A 6,709-nucleotide genomic window follows, 5' to 3' on the forward strand; every position below is an offset into this window, starting at 1 on the left:
AGATTATGTAAGTATAATTTCAGGCACCCATCACTCTTATTTTTAGCTCTTACTTCTCTACACGAGGGAGGAGACTTGTGTCTTGGAGTTTCAGTCTACCAGCTATGACTCATGACTCATCTGCAGGTGCCTTGTACCAATTTCCAGGAAGGTCGCGGGAGAGGGGCCTGGAAAATGGTTCTGTGCATGAATTCCTTCTTTGTCTTGTTCCCAGTCCAACAACGGGATCGGAAATCATGCATTCCACAAATTGATCCCTCGGTGCCATAGGCAATTAAAATAGAACACAAGTGATCCTGCTCTTCAAGGGCCTTACAGCTGGTGTGTGTTGGGGCGGGGGTGCAGGGGGGACACCAAACTCAGGCCCTTGGTCACAGGCTATTTTCAGCCTCTGATAGCAGTTGTGTTACTCATGTCTCATTCATCCTCTCCCCTCAGCCTCCCTCCCCCGCCTCCTCCATTGGCCAAGGCTGGTGCCGGCCTCCACCTATTTAAAGAGGACAAGAGACCCCCTTCACAGTTGAGCCCACACAGACCACACAGGCAGGTAAGTGGGGCAGAGCAGTTGGGCCAGGGGTGGGCTGGCCTGCTGTTGGGTTGGGACTCTGATGGGATCCACAGAGGCATGGTTTGTTTCAAGTCCAAAGTACCAGCACCCATCTGATTCGGTGTGAAGAGGCTTCAATTAGGCTTAATTCTGGCATGGACCTAGTGGTAATTACAAAGTTTGTGGAAGAGTGATTCATATTGTCAGACTCGTGGGAACCTCATCGACAAAGAAATGGTCAAGGGATTATTTTTAGTCTAAAATGATTTTCACGATGGAATGATGTTCCGTATTGACTTCGTTAGGATGGTGAGAAAACAGGAAGAAGCGATGGGGAATCCGCTGGATTCAGGGTCAGAAGACCACTAGTCTAGTCCAGGAATTAATGGGTATGATTTTAAGGCAAAATTTCTACCTACAGAGTCTTGGTCTCCTTTCATGAAAGGATCAGTACTGAGGTGGTGATAATTTTCTAGGCTGTCAAGTACTGTGCGATTACTAAGTGGTTGCCTGAAATGCAATATAGCGGAAGTCCATTTTTTGTGCTCAAAAGATGAGGACTGTCTCTCAGAGATCCAGAATCGGGCAATTCAAAAGGTATGGGTGAAGACCCAATATCTGCCTTGTGCACAGGGAATACATAACGGCCTGAAATTGGTCTTAACTTCCAAAGATGTTTCTTAAGAGATTTACTTTTAAGAATTTGAACATTAATCAAAGCCAGCCCCCACCATAAGCTATCCATTTGGGGGTGGTCCACTAAGGGCTCTGTATAATTTGGTGCTAAATGACCCCATGCTGGGCAAGGGCTGGGGGAGCGGTGACTCCCAGCTTTCTCTAGGCTTCAATCGGGATGTTTTGTTCCTGGTGTGGCGAATGGCAGGCACCGCGAGAAGTGGTTTTAAGCAATGGTCTGAGTGGACATGCTCCCCAGAGATCCACACTGCTGCCTCAGTCTCTTGCCCCACCCTGATCCAGAGTGGGGACTCCTCTAAGGAGGAGGAGTCGGGTGACTGGTCCATGAACGCGAGTCTCTGCAGTACAGGTCAGTGGACTGACCACATCCTGTGTCAGGGCTGGGGAAGGCAGAGCAGGATGAATGGAGGGAGGGTTAGTTATGACTGCACAGGGGAGGGTGGGAAACAGTCTGACTGGCGTCCACAGTGTACTGCAGATGGGTCCTCAGGAGCGACTTTGCAACTGGGGGAAATGATAGAGACAGACAGACAGCAGGGCCCAGGGGCTCCTCATCCCTCTATCAGTCAGGCCTCTGACTATTGGCTACATCCAATTCGTCATGAGAGTATAAAACTGCTTTAAAATGCCTTAGATGGATCCCAATCAATGGGCTATCTGGCTTGGCCTTGGGTCTCTTTTGAACAACCCAGTCAGTTGTGCTCAATGGCAATGAGCCCTAGCTGTTGGGCAGGGAGTGCAGCTGACCCCCAGGGCTCAGTGCCCTCACCAGGGCCAGGCAGACAGGTGCTCTCAGCGCAGATGCACAGGCGCAGGGCAGGCAGGACAGGGGGCAGGTGGACAGTTCGAGAAGGGATGAGTGAATGGGAGCAGCCAAGAGGCAAATAACTGCAATCTTGTTGAAGGGGTAGAGAATGGTTCTTTGTGGAATACTGTGGATTGAGGGGGTCCCCACAGTCGAACATGTCCTCAGGAGCAACTTTGCAATTGGGGAAAATTATAGAGACAGATAGATAGACAGCGGGGTGCAGGGGCTCCTTGTCCCTCCACTAGGACCAAGAGAGTGAATGTAATTTCTGATGGGTATGTATAATGGGGCCTAGAGCTCTTTCAAGGGCATACAGGTCATACAGAGAACATTTCCCATAGTTGATGGGTAATATCACAAGCGGGTAACATAATAAACAAGCACTGAGTTGAATCACCATCTTGACCTGGTGTCAGTTAACCTCGGACACCCCAGAGCCCTCCCCAGGGGAATGATTTATCCAAAGAGTTTGCTACATTTTACAGTGGGTTGGGCTATAGAACCTGATTGTTCTTATCTACAAACAACCTCCAGGCACAGGGAGCAGCCAGACACAAGAATGATTCCTCTTGTGTCATTTATGGTAGCTCCTTTATGACAGTTCCTGGGGGGGTGGGGGGGTGGGGGGGGGTATTAGAGGGACTGTGTGTCCAGTCATGAGAATGTGTATTAAGATTTATGTATATCTCATAACTGTAAGGGGCTTCCTCCACCAGAGTGGAGGCTTTCCAGACCCATAATTATGAGCGTAGAGGACTTAGCTGCGTTATAGTCTCATCCAGTCCCTCCGTTTACCTTAGAACACAAATCCAGAAGCCCCAAGGACACAGAGAAAGAAGCAGAGCAAGGCAAATGGCATCAGCCAGCCACAGAGTCAGTTCCAATTCCAGCTCTCTCCTCTGCTTAACAGTGTTGAGCCTCTGCTTTCTGAATAGTCACGTCCAGGCCACGCCAGCCCCCTGCTCCAGAGGGTTTGTGGGAATGAAATGAGCCAGAGGACGGGAAGCACTCTTGGAAGCGTAATATCCCACACCACCAACACAAAGTCAATTCCAACTCTTGTGACCTGATGGGACAGAGGGGAAGTGCCCTCCCTCTGAGGGCTTCCAAGGCCGCACACGTCTACAGAAGCAGGCAGCCTCATCTTCCTCCCGCGGGAAGTTTCATCAGGGGCAGGAATACCCAAGGCCTTTGAGAAGAGGCACTGGGCCAAACCCTGAGGGTGGTGGAGGAGCTCCTACTGAGTGGAAATGTGGTGATCAAACCACAGAGCTCCGCTCGGATGACAAGCTAAGCAGGTGTTAGAAGATGATCGGTTTGTTTCCCAAGGGAGGGGCATGGCAAAAGGCCTAAAACATGCAGGAAACCCAACTCCGGAGGCCGGTGGATCTCCAGCCGTAAGCCTGCAGCTCAGATGTCTAGAAAGACCGTCCCCAGGGTGGGCTGCATGACCAAAGAGAAGTGGGATGCCTGCAAACACGGAAAACCACGGTTGTTGGGCCTGGGAATGAAAGCAGGAACGCAGACAGCGGTGGTTCCGAGGGTTGGTGTTGGATGGAAGCCTTTCCCGGGCTTCATCTGGACCACAGGTGTTGTGTCGGCTGGTGTCTTCTCCGTGAACCTGCGGATCAAGCACGAGCTGTATGCTGTGGTCATCAGCTACCAGGGCAACCCCAGGCACCAAACCCAACCTCACTGCCACTGAGCTGGTTCTGATTCATGGATGCTACCCGGCCCCGTGCCTTCCCCACATTCAGATCCATAGGCTTTGGCTTCTCCTTCTTTTTAAAATCATTTTATTGGAGGCGCGTACAACTAAGCTTCAACTTCCTATGGGCTGACTTTTGGAAACAGGCCACCTGCCCTTGGATCCTAGTCTGTCTTCATCCGGCAAGTCCCTGGAAGCCTGTGCAGCATTAGTTCCCACAGCAGATTCAGAGGGAGAGAGTGGAGTTCAAGGAACCCAAGGATTGGCTCAGTGTCACAGGGCTATAATATGTGGCAGAGCCGTGATGTCAATCGGCTTAGAAATACATGACAAAGGTCAAAAGTGAACAGGGAGTGCATTTCTGGGAGTACTTCAGAGGCAATTTCAGAAAAGGTGTCATTTGAGCATGGGTTCCAACCGCCGCTTAACACGCTGTATTGTAACTGGTCCGAGGCGATGCTCAGGGTCTCCTCTGGGCTGGACTCAACAGCCTGTGCTTGGCAGGCTGCACAGTGGGTCTCTGGATGGAGCACTTTGCATATCCAGTGAGATTCAGAGGCTGAGTGTGAGACCGCTGACCTTGAGTGTCCTACACAGAGTTGGGGAGCTGGAGGTGTGCTCCCCTCACGCTCAGGGGGGTGAGCTCCCTTGGAGCACCCAGGGTACCAAAAGATACCTTGATTGTCCCTCAGCAGAAGCTCAGTACCTCTTTGGCAGGAGGTCAAAGGCTCTAGGAGCACTGAGGCCCACGGGGGACACCACTGCTCTCTGGCCACACTCCTCCGTCCCTAAAGTCTAGGAGGCAGCGTGGGACCAGTAGGAACCAGAGGAGCCAGGGAGAAGAAACAGGGAGAGATTGGTTTGTTTCAAAAATAGATGTGAAAACCTGGAGATAACATAGTAATAGCAGTTTTTAAGTAATCACAGCAATAATGAGTGATAAAGGAAGCCATTAAATGATTAAACATCTGCTCTGTATTAAGTTCTCAGCTGTTAGAAGATTCAAGTTCAAGTCCGCTCAAGGGTGCCTTGGAAGAAAGGCCTGGCAATCTACACCTGGAAAAACAAACAAACAAAAAAACACCCAAAACATCCATTAAAACCCTGTGGAGCACAGTTCTTCTCTGACACTCATGGAGCCATCACAAATCAAAATCGACTTAATGACAACACACACACACACACACACACACACACACACACACACACGCACACGCACGAGGGTACACCCCCCAAAACGGGTGCAGCATTTATTTTTCCTGCTAGGCAAGCATCCAGCAACTCACTCTGAGTTAGTGCACCCTAGTGGTGTTCCCTGGGAAGGTTCTCTCTGGTCACAGTGCATTTTTTCATAAAAGCAGTTCTACTCAAACCTTGTGTGTGTGTGTGTGTGTGTGTGTGTGTGTGTGTGTGTGTGTGTGTGTGTGTGATAGCTGGTTTAAGAGAACCGATTGCGGCTGTGAAATTTTGTTTCCTTCTCGGGGAAAATGCTGCAGAAACTGATATGACGTGGAACACGGCATACAAGAACAGTGCTATGGGAAAAACTCAAGTGTGCAAGTGGTTTTCTCGTTTCAAAGAAGGTAAAATGTCAGTTGATGACAAACCTTGTTCTGGACATCCATTAACTTCCTGAATGGATGAAAATGTCGACTCACAGTGCATTTGGAGTTTGTTCCACCAGGTCAGACTGTAGATCAAGCTTTCTATTTAGAGGTTCAGAAAAGATTGCATAACAGTGTGTGACCCCCAAAGGCCTGATTTGTGGCACAGGGACTGGTTCTACCACATGACAATGCACTTGCTCACACAGCCATCTCAATGCACCTGTTTTTGGGCAAAAAACAGCATGCCTGTCTTGGCCCACACACCTGACTCTCCTGACCTTGCTCCTTGGGACTTCTTTTTGTTTCTGAGACTAAAGAGGGACATGAAAGGACAGCAATTTGACAGTGTCGAAGAGGTGAAGGGAAAAAAAAAGGGTGGTGCTGTCAGCCATCCAAACAGATGTTTGAAAAATATTTCCAAGAATGGACTTGCAGATTTGACAAATGTATTAAGTGTAATGGAGAGGACTTTGAAGGGGATAAGGTTGTTTTGTTAAAAAAAAATTAAATATATCGCTTTGAAAAAAATCCATTTTGGGGGAGGTACCTCTCATATTTATTTATTAAGTACTTCCATACAGTATATTGGTTATTATTTTTGTTATCACGGTTAACCTGAAAACACTCTTCTAAGACCTGCCTTCTCAACCTGTCTTTACAAGCACGAGGACTCTGGGCTCAGAGGTTTTGAACACTTTGCCCGAGTTCCGCCCCTTCCTGGTTTTGAACCCAGTGTGCTGTGTCAGTTACCCAGGTCGGGGGTGGGGGTAGTGTTGGTGAGAGGACATCAGAAGACAGCATTCCAGCAAGGTGGAGTCCCTGAATACAAGTCGGGGCTTCAAGGACACTTGAAGGTGCTTCCCTGCCACACAGCCTCTGGGACACCCATCCTCACCCGAGCCGAAAATCAATCGTGAGAAAGAACAGCCCTTTCCATGGCTCCGCAGAGCGGGCCTTAGAACGCTCCTTGTTTGACTGCATTAAATGCATTCTCCCTCTCATTGCCACCCCTGGGTGCACCCTCTGTCCCACCGCAGATGGCCAGCTGCATCAACCTGCCCCCTCACGGGGGTGCTGTGGGAGGAACATGGAATGCAGAACACGCAACACCCAGGTTTAATGATTTCCCAGGTTATACAATTTTAAGAGGCAAGATGAAATTAGAACTCCAGCCTCCTGACATGCTTCCCAATGCTTTCCCCACTCCATCCACTTCCAGTGGCCCTCCAGTCGAACCCTTTGCATGGTATCATTTGTTTAAAAGGCTACACAGGTCATCTCCCAGTGAGCTCTGTGTAGAGTTTCCAAAGGTCTAGAATGGACCCCTCCCCCCCCTCCCCCCC

At 49.5% G+C, this 6,709-nt stretch overlaps 1 protein-coding gene across 1 annotated transcript in view; it reads left to right on the top strand.

Annotated features, from left to right (window-relative positions):
• Nucleotides 1-449: 449 nt before the first annotated feature.
• CSRP3 (cysteine and glycine rich protein 3) overlaps nucleotides 450-6,709 on the top strand; it is a 19,708-nt gene continuing 13,448 nt past the window's right edge. Inside the window, exon 1 of the mRNA XM_004711595.2 lies at nucleotides 450-547. The gene's annotated coding sequence lies outside the window, so the exon portion shown is untranslated. The remainder of the gene's footprint in view (nucleotides 548-6,709) is intronic.

Source organism: Echinops telfairi, unplaced genomic scaffold, assembly GCF_000313985.2.
Source record: "Echinops telfairi isolate 266 unplaced genomic scaffold, ASM31398v2 ScPeMD7_60;HRSCAF=208, whole genome shotgun sequence".
Taxonomy (NCBI): domain Eukaryota; kingdom Metazoa; phylum Chordata; class Mammalia; order Afrosoricida; family Tenrecidae; genus Echinops; species Echinops telfairi.